The sequence below is a fragment of the Nerophis ophidion genome, linkage group LG13, assembly GCF_033978795.1.
Source record: "Nerophis ophidion isolate RoL-2023_Sa linkage group LG13, RoL_Noph_v1.0, whole genome shotgun sequence".
Taxonomy (NCBI): domain Eukaryota; kingdom Metazoa; phylum Chordata; class Actinopteri; order Syngnathiformes; family Syngnathidae; genus Nerophis; species Nerophis ophidion.
Genome location: NC_084623.1, coordinates 15,353,010 through 15,380,615, shown reverse-complemented (window position 1 = coordinate 15,380,615; position 27,606 = coordinate 15,353,010).

Genomic DNA, 27,606 nt, shown 5'->3' with positions numbered 1-27,606 from the left:
ACAGATAATGGCTTTTGAACTTTGTGCCTGGAACTATCCTGATGCTTCTTTTCCTCTTTGTTCCGGAGTACACGACGTCCTCAGTTTCCAAAAACAATTTAAAATGTGGACTTGTCAGACCACAGAACACTTTTCCACTTTGCATCAGTCCATCTTAGATGAGCTCGGGCCCAGCGAAGCCGGCGGCGTTTCTGGGTGTTGTTGATAAATGGCTTTCGCTTTGCAAAATAGAGTTTTAACTTGCACTTACAGATGTAGCGACAAACTGTAGTTACTGACAGTGGTTTTCTGAAGTGTTCCTAAGCCCATGTGGTGATATCCTTTATACACTGATGTCGCTTTTTGATGCAGTACTGCCTAAGGGATGGAAGGTCTGTAATATCATCGCTTATAGGCAGTGATTTTTCCAGATGCTCTAAACCTTTTGATGATATTACAGACCGTAGATGGTGAAATCCCTAAATTCCTTGCAATAGCTCGGTGAGAAATGTTGTTCTTAAACTGTTGGACAATTTTCACACACTTTTACTCACAAAGTGGTGACCCTCACCCCATCCTTGTTTGTGAATGACTGAGCATTCGATGGAAGCTGCTTTTATACCCAATCATGGCACCCACCTGTTCCCAATTAGCCAGTGGGATGTTCCAAATAAGTGTTTGATGAGCATTCCTCAACTTTCTCAGTCATTTTTTCCACTTGTGCCAGCTTTTTGGAAACATGTTGCAGTTATCAAATTCCAAATGACCTAATATTTGCAAAAAATAACAAAGTTTTACAGTTCGAACATTAAGTATCTATTCAATTGAATATAGGTTGAAAAGGATTTGCAATTCATTGTATTCTGTTTTATTGACAATATACAGTGTACCAACTTCACTGGTTTTGGGTTTTGTAGTTTAAGACTCCCTTAGTTCCTGGTTGCCATAGGTGCTGATTGTTTTCACATGCCTCTGATTAGTGGTCAGCATGCTCACCTGCTGCTGGGCACAAATCCGACAGCTATTTATTCCTGCACCTCCCCAAACTCGGTCTGGCTGTTTTGTTTGCTTCAAACAACAAGTTACGTTTCAATACTGTCAGAGTTAGTTGGTGACGAACCCCAAGATGCAGAGAAGGAGGCAGGCATTGAGTGAGAAAACATGATTTACTCTTTAACACGAAAACAAAACCAAACAAAGGGTACAACAACTTGGCTATGGACAAAAAACTTGGAAGCAGGGAACAAAAGACAGTAAGCTACAAACCGCTACCACATATAGCTTACCGCAACGCTGCATTGACACGACACGACAGGAGTGACAATACATGACAATAATCCAGCACAGACTGGAGGAGAAAACAGGTCTAAATTGGAGCGGGCTGATTGACACCAGGTGTGGCCAGGTGCCAATCAGCCGCAGCTGAGGGGACACAGCACTCAGGGAGAAAGACATGAAACCAACTAAGTAAGAGCGCTGACATGAAACATTACACACACAGAGGAAACAAAGACAAATGCAGAGGAAAAAACTATAGTCAAACTGTCAGGGACAATCCTGACAAATACCTTCACTTCTTGTTTCTATGCTTGTTCCTTTGCTAGGCTTTAGTTTTGCTTCTCGTGCTTTTCCTGTACGTTTGTATTCTTCACTGAACATATTTTTTTCTCCTAAAATTTTGTTTATATATTGATAGGCAACATTCAACTGTGAGAGTTAAAAATGAAACCACTTCCTTATGAATAATTCAAGAACAAAATAAGAAGGACTCAGCAACCGTTTTATGCCACAGGCTGAGTTAGTCAAATGAAGCAATGCACTGAATGACCAAATGGTCTTTTATTAATGTTGGCCCACAGTTGGGAATTTCTAAATTTCTTCCTGTCTGACTGTCTGGTGGAAAGACGCAGATGTTTGACCTACAAGGAGAGTCATTAACTCATTTGAGGTCATACAGATCACCTATTTGTTTAGGGCAGGGGTCTGCAACCCAAAACGTTGAAAGAGCCACATTGGACCAAAGTTACAAAAAACGAATCTGTCTCTAGCCACAAAAAATGGAAAGCATATATAAGTCTTATAATGAAGGCAACACATGACGTAAGTGTCTATATTAGCTATAATAGCCTACTATCAAAATGACTATGTGTTGCAGGCTGAAGCAAATCTTCATTGACAGAAATGTTGAAATGTAATAATATTTATTCTACACATTTTTACAACATTAGAAACCATTAGTAAATCGGAGGCTACTCAGAAGGTGAGAAAACTCCTGGAAATGGCCAAAGGTATAGATGTGTGTGTCCAAGTTGAAAGAAACGACAGGCTGTCTTCTTTTGATAGATTTATAATAATTTTGGCGAGCTAGGTAACGTTTGCTGTGGTCTGGAACAACATGGCACACAAAGAACTATCTGAAATGCAGCCGATATTACATACAGATAATGTGTCATGAGACATGCACAACTAAATCATATACAAATAGGACATAAGTAAAGGACATCAAACTAGCTTAAATATACCTACACATGAGGCATAATGATGCAATATGTACATACAGCTAGCCTAAATAGCATGTTAGCATTGATTAGTCATGGAGTGACCAAATATGCCCGATTGGCACCCCAATAAGTCAATAACATCAACAAAAGCTCACCTTTGTGCATTCACGCACAGCATAAAAGTTTTGGTGGACAAATTGAGACAAAGGAGTGGAAGATTTTACATGTAAACAAATTGTTGCGTCACTGTCCACACTAATTTAAAAGCGGGCTTTTTAACCATTGGGAAGGTTTGTGTCATGTTTGTCCTCAAACAAAAAACATACTAAAACAAAAAAAATATTTTTCCCCCCATCATTTTCCGTTTCCAATCCTTTTTTAACAATGCTCCTGGGAGCCACTAGGTTGCTGACCCCCGGTTTAGGGTGACGTAGGCGTGCACCCCAAGTATGAGCTACAGCAAACATACATTGAAAACATCAGCTCCATCCTCACAGCTGCAACCATCAGAACAAATCGACAGATGAGAGGGTGATGTTTCAAATGGAAAGTATCCGGTTTGTGTAAATGTGAATGTCGGTATATTGAGTTTAATTTACAAACTCCAAAACCAGTGAAGTTTGCACGTTGTGTAAATTCTAAATAAAAAAACAAATACAATGATTTGGAAATCATTTCCAACCTATATTCAACTGAAAATTCAATTGTTGCTGCTTTTTGTACAATGTACTTCTCCAATCCTTTTAGTGACTTTTTTTTTTCATTAAAATAGACTAGCAACAAATGTAGCAACTTTTTCTGGTGTTACCGGAGACTGTAGTCTAGTTTATTTCTTTCGCTCGATGTCTGCGACGAACAGCAAGCCTGACGTCACTGCTGCTCCAGCTGCATTTTCTCTCCTTAAAAGCCTCCAATTGTCAGGCTTGCCCCTGACAGTTTGGTTGTGTTTTAGTTTTTCCTCTGTGTGTGTAGTATTTACTGTCTTTAGTTCCTGTCAGCACTCTTATTTTGTTAGTTTCCTGTGTTTCTCCCTGAGTGCTGGGTCCCCTGAGCTGCGGCTGATTGGCACCTGGCCACACCTGGTGTCAATCAGTCCGCTCCTATTTAGAGCTGTTTTCCCCTCCCGTCTGTGCTGGATTATTGTCATGTGTCGTTGCTACCTGTCGTGTCATGTCGTGTCGTGTCAATGTACCATGAATTGATTAAAGTGGTCCACGACTTAAACAAGTTGAAAAACGTATTCATATTACGTCTGTTTGGCATCGTGGTACCGGGTTCGATTCCCTCGAGGATGCGTCAATCGAAGACCACAATCAAGGATAAGATCTAACAAATGTATTAACAAAAAGTGAGCTCTGAACAAAAACACTGGAGCTAATAAAAAGGGAAACAAAAGACGCTAGCGTGTAAGCTAGGAAATATAAAGAACTAAGACTTGGCACGATGGCACGAAAAGTAAAAACAAAGATGATTAGCATGTGAGCTAAAGAGGACAATAAGGTGGCTTAGCTAATGAGCTAGCGAGAAAAACATACCTGACGCTACTTGTTGCATGTGAGCAAATTAGAGTCCCAGAAAACATGAACGGAAGGGGCTGGCTTATAAAGGAGGGTGACTAGCTGAAGCAGGTGTGTGGACCGAGTGTAGCAGGTGAACTAATGAGTAACCATAGTGATGGACAAAACAGGAAATAAACGGGTCAGACGGAGAATGAAACAAAGATGGAAAAATAAACAACATGTGAAGATCCAAGTCACGGATCGCAACAATTCGGGTGTTACCATTTAGTGGTCAATTGTACGGAATATGTACTGAACTGTGCAATCTACTAATAAAAGTATCAATCAATCAATCAATCAATGCAGTGTTGCGGTAAGCTATATTTGGTAGCTGTTTGTAGCTTACTGTCTTTTGTTCCCTGCTTCCAGTTCTGTTTGTTCTCAGCCAAGTCTTGTTATCCGCCTTGTGCGCGCCAATTGTTAATACCTTTTTGTTTGCTCTTATTCTATTATTTTAATTAAATCATGTTTTCTCACTCCATGCCTGCCTCCTTCTCTGCATCTTGGGGTTCGTCACCAACTAACTCTGACACCAATGTCCTCTTAAAGGGGAACATTATCACCAAACCTATGTAAGTGTCAATATATACCTTGATGTTGCAGAAAACAGACCATCTATTTTTTTAACCAATTTCCGAACTCTAAATGGGTGAATTTTGGCGAATTAAAGGCCTTTCTGGAGGCGATGACGTCAGAATGTGACGTCGCTGAGGTAACACACCCACCATTTTCATTTTCAACACATTACAAATACCGGGTCTCAGCTCTGTTATTTTCCGTTTTTTTGACTATTTTTTGGAACCTTGGAGACATCAGGCCTCGACGGTGAGTTGTCGGAGGGTGTAACAACACTAACAGGGAGGGATTCAAGTTGCACCACTGGCCCGAAGATACGAAAGTGTTTGCCGCCAGACCCACATTGAAATGTGCCAGAGTGTCTCCACATTTGACCGGCGATGACAGACATGGCACAGAGATGTATGGATAACCTGCAGATGCATTTGCAACGATAGTCAACGAAATCACAAAGGTGAGTTTTGTTGATGTTGACTGCCAGCTAATCGATGCTAACATGCAACGCTAATCGATGCTAACATGCTATTTACCGGCGGTGTTAAAGCAGACATGGAACAGAGATGTATGGATAACCTGCAGATGCATTTGCAACTATATTACGTTTCCTTCGACCCACATTTAATGCGAAAAAAACACTTACCAATCGACGGATTTAAGTTGCTCCAGTGTCAAAAGATGCGAAAGTCCTGATCGTTTGGTCCGCACATTTTACCGGCGATGCTAACGCAGCTATTCGGCCATGCTATGGCTATGAATAGCTCAATAGCTTCAGTTTCTTCTTCAATATTTTCATACTCCAACCATCTGTTTCAATACATGCGTAATCTGTTGAATCGCTTAAATCGTTGAAATCCGAGTTTGAATCCGAGCTAATGTCACTATATCTTACTGTGGTATTCCCATTGTTTGTTTACATTGGCAGCACTGTGTGACGTCACAGGGAAATGGGCAGTGTCTTCGGCAGAGAGCTGAAAATAAGGCACTTTAAAGCTTTATTTAGGGATATTCCGAGACCGGTAAAATTTTGAAAAAACCTTCAAAAAATACAACAAGCCACTAGGAACTGATTTTTATTGTTTTCAACCCTTTTGAAATTGTGATAATGTTCCCCTTTGATATTTGCACATTGCATATTTTTTGTAGATCGCTGTCCGCGGGTATATCTCGGAAATAGGTCCACGTCGCAGATATGCTGCCTCCTGCGTGTTGCTTACATCATTACAACATTCGGTTTTGGCAGAGTTGTTTCCGTGATCAGTCTTTTTTTCAGCGGTCAGAATTTCAGTGCATCACTAGTCAATAGTGCGCAGATATTAGGCTATGTGTATTCATTCAAACATTGTGTTATGTTCGTTAGTTTTAACGTAAAAAAAAAAAAAAAAAAGTTTAAGGTCTGACGGTTTTTATTTTGCCGTGGCGGGCCACCAAGATCAAATACATAGCAGGGAAGCCCTGCATTATGACATTTTTAAAGTTGTTACTAAATGAACGGGAGTTCCTGTCCTTCCAGGTTGCAGCGCAGCAATACAGGACCGGCTCTATATCGACGTTATTTCCCAAACAGGTACTCTGCATGGGGAAATAACAATGGCATGAAAATAACATGCGGCTGAAAGGCCAGCAGTAAACAACAATTAGGAACCTCCTTGCATCACTCACGAAGTAAATCATTGAAAATGCACATCTGCCACGAAGACGGCCCCAGGTTCTTTGCTGTAATTGGCTATGAATAATTTAAGTCAGTGCGTCCCTCACTGGCATGTTCTTGAATATTTTCTTCTTGCTCTAAGCTGAGCTGTAAAGCCTTTTAGTTAATGGAGAGAAAAAAATGGATAACCTGGAACTGTAGATCATCCACTAAATAAATCGAACTCACTGTGACAAGGCTGTGATATACTGTACAACCCTAATGTATTATCATGACTAGGACTATGGTGTGGATTGTTTTCCCGAGGTGCGAAGCAACATGGCGTGAATGTAATGACATCTTTTCATTTTTACACGCAAAAGTATTACAAAAACAAAGGGTATAAACAAAAACTCGCACAAAGGCAGAGCTATGGACATAAAACAAAACTTGCAAACTATCGCATGAATAAAGAAAACTTACTTGGAATTAGAAAAGAGCATGAAAAAGAGCAGCATGATTAACAAGGGTGTATTGTTGCCAGGCTGACTGCCTGGCAACTGCAGGCTTTAATGGTGATGTGGTGATTGACAACAGGTGCATGAGTCCAAATGAATCAGGTACGTGACATGAGGACGGGTGAAAACTAGTGGGTTGTCATGGAAACAAAGCAGGGAGTGAAAAAATAGGAACTGACAAAATCCAAAAAACTATCAGAACATAGCCAAACTAGAGATGATCACCAGGACATGACATACTGTACATACAATATATGGAGACTTATTCATGTCAGGTGTGTCATGTTCGGTGGTATGGAGTATGTTTTTGTTATTTTCTGTTGTTTTGAACTCCATTAGTTCCTGTTTTTTTGGTACACGCTTTGTTTTGGTTGCCATGGTGACTTATAATTTTCACCTGCCGCTGGTGTTCACCTGGCTCTGATCATGAGACTATTTAAACCGCCCTTGCCAGTCAGTCGGTCTGGCGACATTGCTCTTGTCTCGATTAGTTCCCACTGCTCTGTTCATGCCATAGTTCATGCTGCTCTGTTCATGTCACAGTTCATGCTGCTCCCTTTCATGCCAAATACGTTTGGGTTTTTTTTTCATGCCACAGTTTAGCGAGTTTTGTTTCTTGCCCATAGTTTTGTCTAAGTTTTGTGTTCGTTTTTGTTTGTTCCTATTTTGATAGTGATTAATCAAAAAATGTTCCTACTGTCAAGGCGTGGACTATGTTGTGGTTTGTTTTCCCGTGGTGCAATTGTTGTGAAGGTATTGACATGTTTTAATCTTAACTCACAAAAAAGGAACAAGCAAAGGGCGCTCACAGCGGAGGTACAAAACTTGACTATGAAAACAAAGACTTGCACTAAGGCAAAACTATGGACATAAAACAAAACTTGCAAACTATGGCATGAATAACGAAACTTACTTGGAACGGGAAGAGAGCATGGATCATCAGCATGGATAACACGGGTGTGTAGAAGGTGATGTCGCCAGGCCGACTGCCTGGCAACTGCAGGCTTAAATAGTGCTGTGATTATTGACAGGTGCGTGAGTCCAAACAAATGAGCCAGGTGAAACCAATGGTTGTCATGAAAACTAAAACAAACCAGGGTGCGCAAAAACAGGAACTAATGGAGTCAAAAACAAAACAGAACATAATTAAACAGAACATGATCACAAAGACATGACATTTACCTTCACGCCTGGTCCAGAGTAGTCCGTTTGCATCCCGGGAGAACAAACCCCGCCTTGACAAGGTGGCTGTTTTTTTTTTTGTTGCAAATGAACACTATTACTGCTCATCGTTGAGGACGTTACAGGCAAGTTACATGTTAAAATTGTGCTGTCTTGGGGGGTGCTGAGCGCGGATAAAGTTGATTTAAATTCATTTCAATGGGGGGCGCTGATTTTAGATAAGAGCGCTGTGATTGACAAGCTCAGTCATACAATCAACTGAACTTGAGGGAACCGCTGTAGTGACATCACCATTGAGAGAGAGATAAACAGCATTTCTGCATACCATGTTATTGCTAAATGTGGAAATATAAACTTGTTTCACCATGCAGGAATTCAAAAGTAAACAACTCTGGAGCACCATACTAGTTTTACTCCACATGAAAAAAAAAGAAGACTAAAAAGACACAGGGTGGCTGTAGACTGTAAACCAATAGTGATTTTATAGTTTTTTTAAAACAGCGACTCCATGATATTCCCAAGGGAAGCTCGCTTGAATAGAGATGTTTCGTATCATTAATGCGATCGCTCTTCCGTGTGCAAAACGGAGACCAGAGAATTGAAAAGACCATATGGAGATAGAAATCAACATGTGCATAAAAAACATAATGTATTGTGTCCTTGCTGCTGTGTATCTACAGTATGTTATTTTTACCGGTTTAGGTCCGGACTTAGGGATTCGAATGGCCCCATTCCTGGATGGATCTAGTATGAAAAGAAGGTGTGTTGGGGTGGTCAATCATTTTGCAATGCAGTCTGCTGAAAATGATGGAAAGCGCCACTCTACATAGCACATGCTTGGAAAAGCTTTTTGCATTAAACAATATTGATTTAAGAACTGCATTTGGTCGTTATGGAAACACATTTAGCAAAAATGACAAAACGCCTTATCGTCACAGGTTTCCACATGGCCACTTAAAACGATGTGACCGTGAGTTTGACGCCTGGGATCTACATCGATAACCGAGCATCACAGTACATAAAATAGCCAAATCTTGGGATCAGATGTAGTAATGATACAGATAAAAGGGCCTTGCAGAGCTGGACCAAGACATTAAAACAATGTTGAGAACTTGTTGAATGAGGTCCTGTCGTTGAGCAACTCAAACATTACGTCGAAACAACATGCTTTTTGACAACGTTTAATCAATGTTGGGTTCTGATGTTGATGTGACTACTAAAATTTGGTCATTTCCCAAACAATATTTTACAACACAAATACAACGTTGAAACAACATGCTTTTTTGACAATAATTTTTTTCAATTTCATGTTGTGACGTGGATTTAACTATTGAATTTTGGTTGTTTCCCCATCCAAATTTTATAACCCAAATACAACGTCGAAACAACATACTTTTTGAGGACATTTTCTTCAATATCAGGTTGTGACGTTGATTTGACTATTAAAATTTGGTCCTTTCCTACACAATATTCTACAATACAAATGCAACTGTCAGGCTTGTCCCTGACAGTTTGTTTATGTTTTGCTTTTTCCTCTGTGTATGTCTTTTATTTTGGTCATTTCCTGCTTTTCTCCCTGTGTGCTGTTTCCCAACAGCTGCGGCTGATTGGCAACTACCCACACCTGGTGTCAATAAGCCCGCTCTTATTTGAACCTGGATGCTGTATTATTGTCACCACTACCTGTCAATGTCATTATTATCTATCGTTATAGCTGTGTGTACCTCTGTTCACTCTGCTCATGCCATAGTTCCTTCGTGTCACAGTAAGTGTTTTTGTTCATAGCCAAGTTTGTTCTTCGCCTTGTTTGTTCTTATTTTAGAGATAAATTAAATCATGTTAACCTGCAAAATGCCTGCCGCCTTCTCTGCATCTTGGGGTTCGTCACAAACTCAATGTGACAACAACATTGAAACAAAATGCCATCCATCCATTTTCTACCACTTATTCCCTTTCGGGGTCGCGGGGGGCGCTGGCAAAATGCTTTTTGACAAACATATTCTTCAATTTCAGGGTGTGACGTTGATTTGACCATTGAATTTTGGTCATTTCCCAACACAAATTTTACAGCACAAATTCAACGTTGAAACAACATGCTTTTTGACAACATTTTCTTCAATGTCAGGTTGTGACGTTGATTAGAATAATAATATTTGGTCATTTCCCAACCAATATTCTATAACACCAATAAACATTGAAACAACATGTTTTTGGATGACATTTTCTTCAATGTCAGGTTGTGACGTTGATTTGACCATTGAATTTTGGTCGATTCCCAACACAAATTCTACAAGTGAATTAGTGAATTATATTTATATAGCGCTTTTCTCTAGTGACCCAAAGCGCTTTACATAGTGAAACCCGATAGCTAAATTACATTTAAACCAGTGTGGGTGGCACTGGGAGCAGGTGGGTAAAGTGCCTTGCCCAAGGACACAACGGCAGTGACTAGTGAAGTGAAGTGAATTATATTTATATAGTGCTTTTCTCAAGTGACTAAAAGCGCTTTACATAGTGACACCCAATATGTAAGTTACATTTAAACCAGTGTGGGTGGCACTGGGAGCAGGTGGGTAAAGTGTCCTGCCCAAGGACACAACGGCAGTAACTAGAATGGCGGAAGCGGGTATCGAACCTACAACCCTCAAGTTGCTGGCACGGCCACTCTACCAACCGAGCTATGCTGCCCCACAACACGAATACAACGTTGAAACAACATGCTTTTTAACATATTCTTCAATGTCAGCTTGTGACATTTATTTAAATATCAACATTTGCTCATTTCCCAACAAATATTTTACAACACAAATACAACGTTGAAACAACATGCTTTTTGACGACATTTTCTTCCATTTCTTGCTGTGACGTGGATTTGACCATTGAATTTTGGTCGATTCCCAACCCAAGTTTTATAACATTGAAACATGTTTTTTGACGACATTTTCTTCCATTTCTTGTTGTGACGTGGATTTGACCACTGAATTTTGGTCATTTCCCAACCCAAATTTTACAACAAAAACACAACGTTGAAACAAGATGCTTTTTGACGACATTTTCCTCAATGTCAGGTTGTGTCATTGAAAATTAGGTAATTTCCCAACCCAATTTATACAACACAAATACAACGTTGAAACAACATGCTTTTTGACAACATTTGTTGCGGCGCACGCGCAGTCTGCATTTCGCTCTTCTGCGGATCCACCAGGAAGACTCGCGGGCAACGCGCTCGGACACGCCTCCGCTCATGCTGAGCGCAGCACGCCCACGCACCGACAAGCCTGCACACAATTACCAATTTGCTCACTTGGTACTGATGAGGGCAAGCTCGATAAAAGACCAGTGGACCGAAGGATCGGGGCGGGAACTTAGTTCTCTAATCGGCTGTTTGCCTTCCGTTGCCCTGGATTTGGACTGCCTCCCTCGTTTCCCGACTTCTCGATCGCCCCCCAACTCTGACGTCTCTCTCTCTGCCCCACGGACCCCTCGCGGAATTTGGACTTCTTTTGCCTTGCCCTCTTTGGTTTTGTCTGCTTCCTCATTCAACATTTACGGTAACACACACTTCAGTTAATCTACACACATAGTAACACACATTCGCACTTGGGTTTGACACACTCCATTTCCTTGGGTTATCTTATTAGTTTAGTATTGTTTATTATTCTTATGATATATATATATATATATATATATATATATATATATATATATATATATATATATATATATATATATATATATATATATAATAAATTATTGAACATACTTCCCCCTGGTGTCCGTTTGTCGTCACACCTTAGTTAAACCATAACAACATTTTCTTCAATGTCATGCTGTGACGTTTATTCGACCATTGAAATTTGGTAATTTCCCAACCAACAACGTGGATCCAACGTTAGACACCAACAGTGACGTGCTGTCAGGGGAGGCAAGTGAGGCAGTGCGTCAGCTGCCACCAGGTGGCTTAACCATGCGATGTTCCAAAACGAAGTAATAAAATAAAATAAGTTTTAATATTTATATTTTGGTTAATACTTTCTAGAGCGTAGAGATGTCCCCAACCGATACAGAGGCGAGCGGTCCATCCTGGGTCTTGACTCTGGACAGCCAGTACTTCATCCATGGTCATCGGACCGGACCCCCTCCACAAGGGAGGGGGGGACAGAGGAGAAAAAGAAAAGAAGCGGCAGATCAACTGGTCTAAAAAGGAGGTCTATTTAAAGGCTAGAGTATACAAATGAGTTTTAAGTTTTAATATGTATTTCCACGGCCATTTTCAAGAAGGATATTTAAAGAGAAACTACATCTACAGCATGGAGAGTTGGAAGAGTGGCCGTGCCAGCAACCCGAGGGTTCCTGGTTCGATCCGCACCTTCTATCAACCTCGTCACGTCCGTTGTGTCCTTGAGCAAGACACGTCACCCTTGCTCCTGATGGGTCGTGGTTAGGGGCCTTGCATGGCAGCTCCCGCCATCAGTGTGTGAATGTGGAAATAGTGTCAAAGTGCTTTGAGTACCTTAAAGGTAGAAAGTATAACCCATTTACCATTTGTTTCAAAGTTAGTTTTGGAGAGCACGTGGAAATAGTGTCAAAGTGCTTTGAGTACCTTAAAGGTAGAAAGTATAACCCATTTACCATTTGTTTCAAAGTTAGTTTTGGAGAGCACGTATGTATAATCAACGTTGTGTCCAATTCCTCTGCCTGCCGGGTGGGTAGTCAGGGCGCAAACCTCCTGGTCAAGCGTGCCTGAACCCAGCATGGTCCATTCACGAGGCTTGTACCACACAGCAAGACAGTGCCATTAATAGAATCCATTAGTAGCCATTAGCGTGACATCCACAACATGTCCACAAACAAGGATGCCTTTCCAAACTGCCAACCCCCTAACACTTGCTCAATCAACTTGGAAAACAAAGTGGGTTCAAAGTCAGGACAAAATCCTGACATGGCACCGAGGAGCCCAAAAGAGGGTTATTGTTGGAGTTGTGAGGTACAATCAAATATAGGAAGCGAGTCTAGGGTAATGATTCGCAGCCACAAACTCATTGGGTCAACACAAGGATTCATCAAGCCTCAAATCATATTAGTTGAGGCTGAGAGAGTCTGTATAGTTGCCCATTAAATGCTTGATGTCCCTTTTGCTGCTTTGAATCTTCCTCTTGTCTACGTTTACTGCTCTTCTGGCCTAATGGCCCGTAACCGGCCTTCTTTCTATAAGCAATATAAAATAACAGGAGAGATTTTTGAGATTCAGTATTCACCTGAGATTTTAACGTGAATAAATAAAAACAGCCGCCAAGCCCCCGGTTTGCCATTTTAAACAGTCAGTATGCCAATATGACAGTTTGTTCAATAGTTACGTTTCAGCCCAGAAAAAGGAACCCCAACCAAGCAACTGCTTACTCATAACTTTAGAAAATATATAAAATACCGTATTTTCTGGACTATACAGCGCACTGGCATATAAGCAGCACCCACTGAGTTTTAGAGCAAGGGTCACCAACGCGGTGCCCGCTGGCACCAGGTTGCCCGTGAGGACCGGATGGCCTGTTTTAAAAATAGCTCAAATAGCAGCACTTACCAGTGAGCTGCCTCTATTTTTATTTTTTTTTTATTTACTAGCAAGCTTGTCTCACTTTGCTCAACATTTTTAATTCTAAGAGAGACAAAACTCGAATAGAATTTGAAAATCCAAGAAAATATTTTAAAGAGTTTGATCTTCACTTGTTTAAATAAATGCATTTTTTTTTTTTACTTTGCTTCTCATAACTTTAAGAAAAAAAATTTTAGAGGAAAAAATACAACCTTGAAAATTATTTTAGGATTTTTAAACACATGTACCTTTTTACCTATAAAATTCCTTCCTCTTCTTTCCTGACAATTTAAATCAATGCTAAAGTAAATACATTTTTTTATTGTAAAGAATAATAAATAAATTCATTTTAGCTTCTGTTTTTTCGATGAAGAATATTTGTGAAATATTTCTTCAAACTTATTAAAATTCAAAAAAAGTAGTCTGGCAAATCTAGAAAATCTGTAGAATCAAATTTAAATCTAATTTCAAAGTCCTTTGAATTTCTTTTAAAATTTTTGTTTTGGAAAATGTAGAGGAAATAATGATTTGTCTTTGTTAGAAATATAGCTTGGTCCAATTTGTTATATATTCTAACAAAGTGCAGATTGGATTTTAACCTATTTAAAACATGTCATCAAAATTCTAATATTAATCTTAATCAGGAAAAATTACTAATGATGTTCCATATTTTTTTTTTTTTTTTTTTTTAAAGATTCGAATGAGCTAGTTTTTCTCTTCTTTTTTTCGGTTGAATTTTTAATTTTAAAGAGTCGAGATTGAAAATAAACTATTTCAAAATTTCATTTTAATTTTTTCCCTGTTTTTTTCTCTTTTAAACCGTTCAATTAAGTGTTTTTTTCAACATTTATTCTCTACAAAAAACCTTCCGTAAAAGGAAAAAAAAATGTACGACAGAATGACAGACAGAAATACCCATTCTATGTATATATATATATATATATATATATATATATATATATATATATATATATATATATATATATATATATATATATATATATATATATAGATTCATTTATTAAAGGTATATTGAGCAAATTGGCTATTTCTGGCAATTTATTTAGGTGTGTATCAAACTGGTAGCCCTTCGCATTAATCAGTACCCAAGAAGTAGCTCTTGGTTTCAAAAACAATAACATACCTTTTCATTGTCTTTGTTTTGTTATTTTAAACTGTTTTTTTTAGGCCGTCAGCAAATAAAAATCCATAAAGTACCCGCAAAGTTTTATAAGCCGCAGGGTTCAAAGCGGCTTATTGTCTGGGATTTACGGTATGTTACTTTACAGAACCTAGGAAATAGCTACAATTTTACTTGGATTTGGAAAGTATAATAATAAATCATAAGGACTGTTTGCTGATTGTATCTACAAAAATCAGCTGGATAAGAAATTGTCATTTCAAATAAAAATTGTCAGATAGTAAGAAAAGGTTCATGGGTTAGAGAGCTGCAGCAAGTGCTTGGTGGTAAAATGATGCTAGTAACATTCTTGTTGGTAATGTAGCGTCCTCACAGAAGCAAAAACAGTCGGACGCTCTCTGTTAACTTTTTTGCCAATTTTCACGCCAAATCAGCAGCCTCTCAAGTGAAGTTGCGTTCAGAAACACCGGGATATTGAGCATCAAGCATTACAACTCAATTAAGTGGTTTTTGCACGTCGTCTATGTTCTGCATTGCTGAGCATTATCAACGTTGTCTCACATCTCCTGGAAGACTATTCCAGATTATAGGAGCAAAAACCTTGAAGCATAGCCTCACCATGATTGGTCCTGAGTCAGGAGACCACTCCCTGAGGTTCTCAGATCTCGAGGTGGTTTATATGTCTCTAACATGTCAGAGATGTACAGGAGCGAAGGTTTTAATAAGAATGCTTCAACAAAAGTTTTTCTCTCCAGTACAACGTGACCATTCAGTCACGTCCGTATCCTTTTCCTCTTCCTGCTCCCGGCCACTTACTGTTAAAGACCACAGATGATTAGATTAACACGTACCACCTGTGAAATCTAATCACCTGCCAGCTGTGTCTCGCCGTCAGCACTGTCACGCCCCCGTCGGATGGGGCTCTGTCCTCAGCACCATGGACAGAGGCGGTGACCTTTGCTCCTGCAGGCAGTGCTGACAACATCTCCCGGAGGGAGAGCTATTTTAAAGTCTATTCTCTGAGAAATAGGAAGCCGGTGCAGTGACCGGAGCACTGAAGTATTATGGTCATATCTGCTGGTTCTAGTCAACACTCGAGCAGCAGCATTCTGTATGTGCTGCAGCTGCTTTAAGGCTGGTGGCACAGGTTGCTGTGATCAGGTCAGTGCAAAGAGGTTTTTTTTAGGAGACCCAGACTGTTGTGCTCACTGGCTAACTTCACTTCAAAATAAAACTGTTACTAAGTATGAAAACAAATAAATGATTTAAATAAATAAAATTGTATTTGTGGAAAAAAAAAAAAGATTAATTAAAATTAAGCAAGCAAGTGGTTTTTTTACTTGATTATTTAAAATCAAATTTGTGATTAATTTAATTTAAATTGTTTTTGTTTTGACAGCACTAATATGAATATACATACAAGTCAGAAAAATGTGCTCTTTTCCCTTATGCAAAAGCAGCAAAAGTGTGCATTTAACTGCTTCTAGGCCTAAAAATAAACCTAATATAGCCAAAAATGCAGCAGTATGACCAAATATGAGCGAATGCCAAAAAATAAATCAATGGAAATACAAGAACAGCCCAGTAGAGCATTTCTCTAACAGACACTGACAGCATAATAACTATCTACTTAAAGTGACCTGTCCACATTTGCAACCAACCGAAGCTCGTTTCAAAATAGATCGAACAGCTCAAACCAGCCACACTCTTCCTGTTCTTCTCTTCAGAGATAGAAGTGACAACATAATAAGTAGCCTTTTAAATGTAGCCCGTGGGCATGTGAAATTGGATTTAAACAGCTGTAATGGTTTACATAATAGGCTAACAAACCATGCAAAACGATGTGCTGCAAGCCTTGCATGCAATTATTACAACTGAAAGTGTAACGATCTGGTCGCATGGTGATGCGGATTTGTTCTCCCAGGAATGCTGACTAGCCTCGGACACAGTGTGAAGGTAAGAACAAATGATTTATTTAAAAATAAATCAGAAGAAAGAAATCAAAGACAAAACTTGCTCAAAGCACAAAAGGCAAAACAAAAGAGCTAGCATGGGAGCTAGAAGATAAAAGACCTAGCATGGAAGCTTGCAAATACAGAAGCGGGAAAAAAAGTCGTTACTTGTTGTGTGAACACAAACTAGGAAGCAAGACTGAATGAATGGAGGAAGCAGGCTTAAATAAAGACAGCAATCAGAAAACACTGGAGCAAGCAGCAGATGAAAACAATGAGCAACTATGGAAACAAACTGAAAAGTGCACAAACAAACTCAAAAATCTAAACATAATATCATAACACAAAGTCTATTAATAAATAACACAGCTGCTATGTTTGCATGCTTTAACACATATCAAACACGAGTGCACTATTCCTTTTTTTTTTTAATTGGGTTTTGTTTTGTTGTTACTCCTTACATTTTACGACGGCAGCACACAACGCCCGGTTTCATTCTGACGTTAAATGGAGCCCAAGGGCCTGGAGCCTCATGTTTTAAGAGTTGTGTAGATTTCCAAATAAAAGCAGGGCGTAAGTTCAAATCCAGAAAACATGGTACGCCGAAAAAGAAAAGAAAAAAATCAGAGGTACTACTAGCACAATTCTTTGTTTAATCGCAATCAACATCGATCCTCGATGTCTGTCCCGGGCCGCGCCCCCTTATAAATATGCAAACAATTTGGAAATTATCCACAAACCCGCACTCTGTAATGATAGTCACTGCAATGATATGTAAGACTTTAGAAGATTTGTGGGACTCCAATTATATATTTATATATATATTATATAATTTGTGTCATGTCTTTTTGATCATGTCTTGTTTGGCTACATTCTGTTGACCTTTGGACTCTTTAAGTTCCTGTTTTTTTTCCACTCACTTATTTTGTTGTCATGACTACCAATCAGTTCACCTGTCCTCAGGACTCACGCACCTGATTCATTTGAACTCACACACCTGTTTTCAATCACCACCTCACTATTTAAGCCTGTCATTTTCTGTCGACCTGGCGTCATTGTGTTCTTTTCATGCTCTGTCCATGCCAGTTTTTTCATGCCAAAGTCCATGCTGCTCTTTTCAAGCCATAGTAAGTGTTGTTTGATTTATGTTCATAGTCTTTTTATGTGTTAGTTTTGTTCCTTAGCCCAGATGTGCCTCCACTGTGAGCGCTTTTTGTTTGTACCTTTTTTTAGTTAAAATTAAATCGTGTTTTTACCTAAACGCCATGTCATGAGTAGTCTGTCTGCTTTCCTGGGAGAACGACTCCGCAGCAAGCTTCGACTCCCCCATCTTGACAATTTGTGTAATTTACAACAAAATGTGTTCATACAGTAAGTAGCCTGCTCACAGCCAGATTCGAGTTTAATGACAAAATTATCCAACATTTAATTTGAAATCTTTTTAAAATTTAAGCATACCAGAATGTTGCAAAGTATATGAAATACATTGGCGTTTGTTTGATTACTCAATTTATTACTGCAACCCAGGAGAGGACTTGCTGTCGCAACCACGTGACAAAAAGTCAGCACAGTCGTCCACTGTCCGCGTCTTTACTCAATTTATTACTGCAACCCAGGAGAGGACTTGCTGTCGCAACCCAAGGCAGATCAATCAATAAATCAATCAATCAATGTTTACTTACATAGCCCTAAATCACGAGTGTCTCAAAGGGCTGCACAAGCCACAACGCCATCCTCGGCTCAGATCTCGCATCAGGACAAGAAAAAACTCAACCCAATGGGATGACCATGAGAACCCTTGGAGAGGACCGCAGATGTGGGGTGCAGAAATAGGGAGTGCAAACCATTTAACATGTCATTTTCAAGTCTTATATTTAGGGAATATTGCAAATTTTGCCTTTTCAGATTTAAAAAAACCCAAATATAAATTAAAAAAAATATGTTTTACATTTTAAAAACGTTTATACCCTTAGATGGATCTGAAGTTGTTAAAATATTTCAAGCATTGGAAGTAAAACAATATAAACCGTATTTTTCAGACTAAAAGGCGCACTTAAAATCATTTTATTTTCTCAAAACACGCCAGATGCGCCTAATGTACGGGATCATTTTGGTTGTGCTTCTGTCAAAGCAATTTTTTTTTTGTACATGGTGAATTGATAAGTGTTACCAGTAGATGGCGGGCACACATAAGATATATGTGTAAACTGTAATAAGATGGCAGTCACATATAAGAGATACATATAGACTGCAATATGACTCAAGTAAACAATACCAAAATTGTATCTGTTCCATTGAAAATATAGAACATTACACACGGCGCTCAAAAATCAATCAAAATGTTTTTGCACCACTTTGGTAAGCTATGAAGCCGCACCGCTTGAAGGATTGTCGGCGCATTAAACATACGATTATTATCATGGCGTGTGTATCAGGTAAGACATATTATCTGGCATTTTGTTTCGCAATATAATGCAAAAGCAACTTTTTTTACCTTCTGGCACCTGCTGATCTGTATTTGGGATCTGCATAATTCCTGAAAATTTGCGTGTGTCCGCCTTTGTAGTCCAACTCCGTGGTCAAAGAGATTCTTCTTTTTCTCTATCTTCTTGTTATGGGATATTCATCCTCCTCTGTTGCCATTTCTAAAATAAAGTTCTGTAAAGTTCTTACTTATATCTGTCAGTAAACTCGCCATGAAAGCGCTAAAACATACCGGTGTAGTGAGTTTACATTATTCACCCAAGCAACTTTAGTTATTAGAGAGTTCCGGTCGTAAGGTTTTTCACGGGACACCTTGTTGTTGTTTACGGATGAGGAGATGCTGCGTTGTTGTTGATTGAAGTAGAGTCTGAATGTCAATAAAACAGTTAGCTCCGTCTTTTGACACTTCTTCCACTCCCGTCCTTGCGCGCTACACCGCTACAACAAAGATGACCGGGAAAAGACGCTGCCGAAGGTGAACCATGTAAATAAGAGCGCCTACAAAATGGCGCATGCTGAAGTGAAAATATGCGCGCGTCCGCCTTTGTAGTCCGTACCAATGATGTAGTCGATGGGCTTTTTATTTTCCCCTATCTTCTTGTTATGGGACATTCATCCTCCGCTGTTGCCATTTCTAATATAAAGTAGTGTAAAGTTCTTACTTATATCTGTCAGTAAACTCGCCATGAAAGCGCTAAAACATACCGGTGTAGTGAGTTTACATTATTCACTCAAAGAACTTTAGTTATTAGATAGTTCCGGTTCGACGGTTTTTCACGGGACACATTTCCAGCCTTGTTGTTGTTGCACTAATGATCCACAGATGAGGAGATGCTGCTCCGTTATTGATTTAAGTCAAGTCTGAATGTCATTAAAACAGTTAGCGCCATCTTTTGACACTTCTTCCACTCCCGTCCTTGCACGCTACACCGCTACAACAAAGATGACGGCGAGAAGACGCTGTCGAAGGTGAACCACGTAAATAAGACCACGCAACCAAAGGGGCGACTGTCAGAAGGTGGCTTGAAGATGGTCTGTAAAACATAATCAATGCAACATTTTGACCAAATAACCACCATTACATGTTATGTAGACCACAAGGAAGTGTTTTACATTTAGAAAATAATAATAACAATATGACCTTTATTACGCCCTATAATCCGGTGCGCCTTTTCTATGAAAATAGACCTGACTCGACCCGTTCATTAACAGTGCGCCTTATAATCCGATGCGCCCTATGGTCCGGAAAATACGGTGTATTTATTGCTGACTTGTGACACTTCTATAAGTGGGTCCCTTTTGGGTCCGAAGAGTAAGTTTGTATAGTCAATTTTAATCTTGCACAATGGTCATTTTAATTCCAAAGTGTCCATAAAAACAAAGTAAATTTTATACTTGACTTTTTCATTTACGTCCAGATGGATTTCCACCTGTTTTTAGATGCAGGTTTGTGCTTGTTAGCCACAACTACTAAACTACAAACCCTGTTTCCATATGAGTTGGGAAATTGTGTTAGATGTAAATATAAACGGAATACAATGATTTGCAAATCATTTTCAACCCATATTCAGTTAAATATGCTACAAAAACAACATATTTGATGTTCAAACTGATAAACATTTTTTTGTTTGCAAATAATCTGTAACGCCGGTTCGGCATCGTGGTACCGGGTTCGATTCCCTCGAGGATGCGTCAATCGAAGACCACAATCAAGGATAAGATCTAACAAATTTATTAACAAAAAGTGAGCTCCGAACAAAAACACTGGAGCTAATAAAAAGGGAAACAAAAGACGCTAGCGTGAAAGCTAGGAAATATAAAGAACTAAGACTTGGCACGATGGCACAAAAAGTAAAAACAAAGATGATTAGCATGTGAGCTAAAGATCACAACAAGGTGGCTTAGCTAATGAGCTAGCGAGAAAAACATACCTGACGTTACTTGTTGCATGTGAGCAAATTAGAGTCCCAGAAAGAATAAACAGAAGAGGCTGGCTTATAAAGGGAAGTTGATTAGCAGAGAACAGGTGTGCAGGAACCGGGAATAACAGCTGAAACTAGTAAGTAACCATGGTGATGGACTAAACGGGAAATAAACGGATCAAACGGAGAATGAGAACAAAGATGGAAAAATAAACAATAATATGTGAAGATCCGAGTCACGGATCGCAACATAATCATTGATTTTAGAATTTGATGCCAGCAACAAGTGACAAAGAAGTTGGGAAAGGTGGCAATAAATACTGATAAAGTTGAGGAATGCTCAACATTTACTGCCATCTAAGCGCCGTCCATTTCATGGACGCCCCTGCTTATTTCAGCAAGACAATGCCAAGCCACATTCAGCACGTGTTATAACAGCGTGGCTTCGTAAAAAAAAGAGTGCGGGTACTTTCCTGGCCCGCCTGCAGTCCAGACCTATCCCACATCAAAAATGTGTGGCGCCTTATGAAGCGTAAAATACGACAGCGGAGACCCCGGACTGTTGAACGATTGAAGCTCTACATAAAACTTTCAAAGCTTCAACAATTAGTGTCCTCAGTTCCCAAACGTTTATTGAGTGTTGTTTAAAGAATAGGTGATGTAACACAGTGGTGAACATGCCCTTTCCCAACTACTTTGGCAGTAAGTTAATTAGTATTTGCAAAAAAATAATGAAAAATTTGAGTTTGAACATTAAATATCTTGTCTTTGTAGTGCATTCAATTGAATATGGGTTAAAAAGGATTTGCAAATCATTGTATTCCGTTTATATTTACCTTTAACACAATTTCCCAACTCATCTGGAAATGGGGTTTGTACAAAACAGTTGCCTCCACCAGTCCAGCCTCACTGGTCATTTGATGCCTTGCCTCATCTAATACTTGCAGGAAAGTGTCATTGTGATATTGCTTTGACAGCAGTGGTTAGATTTCCTGTACACCGCCACAGGAAAGATCGATGATTCCAAACTCACAATAGCGGAGAGTTCCCTTGGGATCGGGGCATTATCTTTCGCTGGACGGATAAGCGGACATCGGCGCTATCGCACGCTCAATGTGACAAAACAGGATCAGTGGGAAGGTGCAATGGCTTTGTCCGTGTGGCAGACACAATACAGAGAGGAACGTGCTGCTGATGATATCAAGTCCTGTAAGAGGAATTATTTTTGCAGAAATGTAATAAAAAAAAATATATATCCGTTTAGATTTCTGCCACCCGCAGCTAATAGAGTTATGGCATTTTTTTGTTTGTTTATGAACTCCTGTATAAACTGTCATATAAATAAACAAGTAGTAAGCCTACTTGATACATATATGATGTATCCTTTTTAACAGGTTGGAGCAGCAAGGACATAAATATGTTCACATTCTGTAAAATGCATTTCAAGTGTTCTTCTTTGCCATCTTTGGTAAACAATAACACTTTGAAGAACACATCCATGCAGACCTGAGTGACGTGTCGACAGCCTGTTTTCACGTCCGCTTTCCCACAATATGAACAGCGAGCCTGCCCAATGACGTTATAACTGTAGAATGATCGAGGGCGAGTTCTTGGTTTCTTATGTGGGTTTATTGTTAGGCAGTTTCATTAACGTCCTCCCAGCGCCGTAACAACACACAACAACAGCAGTCACGTTTTCGTCTACTGTAAATCAGTTCGTCTGCTGTAAACAGCAATGTTGTGACACTCCTAAACAGGACAATACTGCCATCTACTGTACATGCATATGTGACAGTAACATCTACGGCAGGGGTCACCAACCTTTTTGAAACCAAGAGCTACTTTTTGGGTACTGATTAATGCAAAGGGCTACCAGTTTGATACACACTTAAATAAATTGCTAGAAATAGCCAATTTGCTCAATTTACTTTTAACTCTATGTTATTATTAATAATTAATGATATATATCTTTGTGGAAACACTGATCATCTTAATGATTTCTCACAACAAATATATATTTTTGATGTCATGTTTTGAATAGGTTAAAATCTAATACTCCTCCCCTCTTAACCACGCCTCCACCCCCGACCTCCCGAAATCGGAGGTCTCAAGGTTGGCAAGTATGCAGTAGGTGCAAGTTGATGCTCCTGTTTGTGTTGTTTATCCTTGCTGTAATTGAGCCCCTTCAAACTATGTATAAAAGATCAGCTGTGGTAATAGGAATGAAATCTTCTAGCAGGACTTGGTCTTCACAGATGTTAGATGTCCTGCATGCGGTGGCTGTCCATTTAGCAAAAAAAAGGCCCCCAAGACACAAAAATATCACCATGAAAAGTCATTAGATTTGTCGCTAGTAGCTATTTAAAAAAATAAGTCACCAAGAGGATTGGCAACAGTGTCGAAGCCATCCCTGAGTACGTGTTTCGCTTTAAAGGCCTACTGAAACCCACTACTACTGACCACGCAGTCTGATAGTTTATATATCAGTGATGAAATCTTTACATTGCAACACATGCAAATTTGTCCAATGAATAATGGAGACATCAAAGAAGAAAGCTGTAGGTGGGAAGTGGTGTATTGCAGCCGCCTTTAGCCACACAAACACAGCCGGTGTTTCATTGTTTACATTCCCGAAAGATGACTGTCAAGCTTTACTATGGAACAGAGTGGTCAAGCGAACACGGTAGGATTGGACCACACACACAAAGTACAGTGTATTATGCAGCGATCATTTCGAAAGATTGTGTTTCAAAGAGGGTCCCTTGCGAAGAGCAAATATGGGCATCGCCACCACCCGTCGACTGGTGCTGAAGAAAGGTGCGGGGCCGACCTTCAGGTTGTACAGGTACGACCATATAATCTCACTAAAACACTAGTAACACAATAAGCAGATAAGGGATTTTCCAGAGTTATCCTAGTAAATTTGTCTAAAACATCTGAATCGCTCCCACTGTATAGTCTTTTTTTTTCTTTTTCTAGTTCTTCACTCAAACTTTCCTCATCCACAAATTTTTCATCCTCGCTCAAATTAATGGGGAAATCGTCGCTTTCTCGGTTCAAATTGCTCTCGCTGCTGGTGGCCATGATTGTAAACAATGATCAGATGTGAGGAGCTCCACAACCCGTGACGTCACGCGCATATTGTCTGCTACTTCTGGTACATGCAAGGCTTTTTTATTAGCGCCAAAAAGTTGCGAACTTTATCGTCGATGTTCTCTACTAAATCCTTTCAGCAAAAAATGGCAATATCGCGAAATGATCAAGTATGACACATAGAATGGACCTGCTATCCCCGTTTAAATAAGAAAATCTCATTTCAGTAGGCCTTCAAGCTTGATGTGCGGCGATGATAAACATGTTTGTTGTGCAATACCAACAAGTGACCTTAGTTTTATCCTAAGTTCTGTTTTGAAGCGAAATTGGCCGCCTCTCATTGTGATCACGGAGGAAATATGTGTTTAGTTGCTAAAGGTTCTGAGGTCTGAGAGCCAGCTCCAGCTCGTAGGGCCCAAGACCAGACTTGACTCGGTATAGCTCGGTTGGTAGATCGGCCGTGCCAGCAACTTGGGGGTTCCAGGTTCGATCCCCGCTTCCGCCATCCTAGTCACTGCCGTTGTGTCCTTGGGCAAGACACTTTACCCACCTGCTCCCAGTGCCACCCACACTGGTTTAAACGTAACTATATAAAGTGCTTTGAGTCACTAGAGAAAAGCGCTATATAAATATAAAAAAATATAAGCCACTTAAAACCAGGGGAGACAGGGCCTTCTGTGAACTCCGAACTGCCCCCACAGTGGAGTTTTTTAAGTCTTGTCTTAAGACCCAGTTTTATTCTTTGGCTTTTAACACTACGTGAGTTGTGTGGTCCTCTGTGTTTTTTTTATTTCTATTTATTGTTTTAATTGGTTTTAGCCTTTAAATTCGTATTTAATCATATTTATTTTTTATTTTGATTTTGTATTCAGTGATTGGTGGAGCTAAGGATATTTGATTATTGTTTTTAATATTGTTTTGGAGCACTTTGGAAACATTTATGTTGTTTAAATGTGCCATACAAATAAAATGGATTGGATTGGATAAAGTTTAATTTTCTATTGATCAAAAATGCACACCAAGGAAGGAGATACATAACAAAATAAAATGAAAAAAAAAGTATGTGTTTTGAGGTTTTCCTTGACTCAGTGCTTTTTCGTGCCTGGTTGAAGACCTCTTTTCATTCCTTTCCTTAACGTTTTTTTTTTTTTTTTTTTTTTATCAAATTGGATTACATGTTCTATATTTGACTTCTGTTATTTCAGCTCCCCAAGGAGGGACCAACAAGTACACATTATCTCTGTAAGCTTCTGTCAAAAGCTCTCCACAGCAAGTTTTAGATGTAAAAGTAATAAACACAAATGGGAAACTAAACTGTGATAGAGTGATGAACAAAATAAAATGCGGTAATGTACAAATAATACAATAAAATATCTCTTGAATGATGTCAGTATATGATGCTCGCAATTAAACAATATCAACCCCAGTAGCATTACAGAGGATTACGAGCAGTTACATAACTTGAAATGGTTGTGCACTAAACCCTCCGGATAAAAAAAAAAATTGGTTGTGTTAATTGCCAGGTTTAAATGTGCTACACAAAGTATGACAACTGTATATTTACTGTATTGCACATGCTTGGATGTATTTCTCTCTTTAAGCCACACCTGACAACACTGCACTATTTTCAGTACATCCTGCAGTATACACCAAGTACTGCAGTAAGTTAAAAAGTGAAATAAAAACCTAAGTGACCCTAATTTCAGTGAAATTTCCAAACGGGTCCTGGTGGACCAATGAAATTGTTCACATTAATTTAAAACCAAAGACGATCGACCCAGTCATTGAAAGGGGACAACTCTCAATCCACCACCACTAACCCAAGGATGGATCTCTGCAGAAGAAGGACTGTCTTGTGTTACATTTGTGAATGAACACAAGAATGTGTACGCCTGCAACTTATAGACTTTTAGGGTCAAAATATATACACATTCACAAACCCTGTTTCCAAATGAGTTGGGAAAATGTGTTAGATGTACATATAAGCGGAATACAATGATTTGCAAATCCTTTTCAACCCATATTCAATTGAATGCACTACAAAGACAATATATTTGTTGTTCGAACTCATAAACTTTATATATTTTTTTGCAAATAAGAATTAGAATTTCATGGCTGCAACATGTTTCGAAGTAGTTGGGAAAGGGCATGTTCACCACTGTGTTACATAACCTTTTCTTTTAACAACACTCAATAAATGTTTGGGAACTGAGGAAACTAATTTTTGAAGCTCTGAAAGTGGAATTCTTTCCCATTCTTGTTTTATGTAGAGCTTCAGTCGTTCAACAGTCCGGGGTCGCCGCTGTCGTATTTTACGCTTCATAACGCGCCACACATTTTCGATGGGAGACAGGTCCGGACTGCAGAAGGGCCAGGAAAGTATTCGCACTCTTTTTTGTACGAAGCCACACTGTTGTAACACGTGCTGAATGTGGCTTGGCATTGTCTTGCTGAAATAAGCAGGGGCGTCCATGAAAAAGACGGCGATTAGATGGCAGCATATGTTGTTCCAAAACCTGTATGTACCTTTGCAGCATTAATGGTGCCTTCACAAATGTGTAAGTTAGGCACTAATACACCCCCATACCATCACAGATGCTGGCTTTTGAACTTTGCGTCAATAACAGTCTGGATGGTTCGCTTCCCCTTTCGTCCGGATGACACGATGTCAAATATTTCCAAAAACAATTTGAAATGTGGACTCGTCAGACCACAGAACACTTTTCCATTTTGCATCAGTCCATCTTAGATAATCTCAGGCCCAGAGAAGCCGGCGGCGTTTCTGGATGTTGTTGATAAATGGCTTTGGCTTTGCACAGTAGAGCTTTAACTTGCACTTACAGATGTAGCGACGAACTGTATTTAGTGACAGTGGTTTTCTGAAGTGTTCCTGAGCCCATGTGGTGATATCCTTTAGAGATTGATGTTGTTTTTTGATACAGTGCCGTCTGAGGGATCGAAGGTCACGGTCATTCAGTGTTGGTTTCCGGCCATACCGCTTATGTGGAGTTATTTCTCCAGATTCTCTGAAACTTTTGGTGATATTATGGACTGTAGATGTTGAAATCCCTAAATTTCTTGCAATTGCACTTTGAGAAACATTGTTCTTAAACTGTTTGACTATTTGCTCATGCAGTTGTGGACAAAGGGGTGTACCTCGCCCCATCCTTTCTTGTGAAAGACTGAGCATTTTTTGGGAAGCTGTTTTTCTACACAATCATGGCACCCACCTGTTCCCTATTAGCCTGCACAACTGTGGGATGTTCCAAATAATTGTTTGATGAGCATTCCTCAACTTTATCAGTAGTTATTGCCACCTTTCCCAACTTCTTTGTCACTTGTTGCTGGCATCAAATTCTAAAGTTAATGATTATTTGCCAAAATAAAAATGTTTATCAGTTTGAACATCAAATATGTTGTCTTTGAAGCATATTCAACTGAATATGGGTTGAAAATCATTTGCAAATCATTGTATTCCGTTT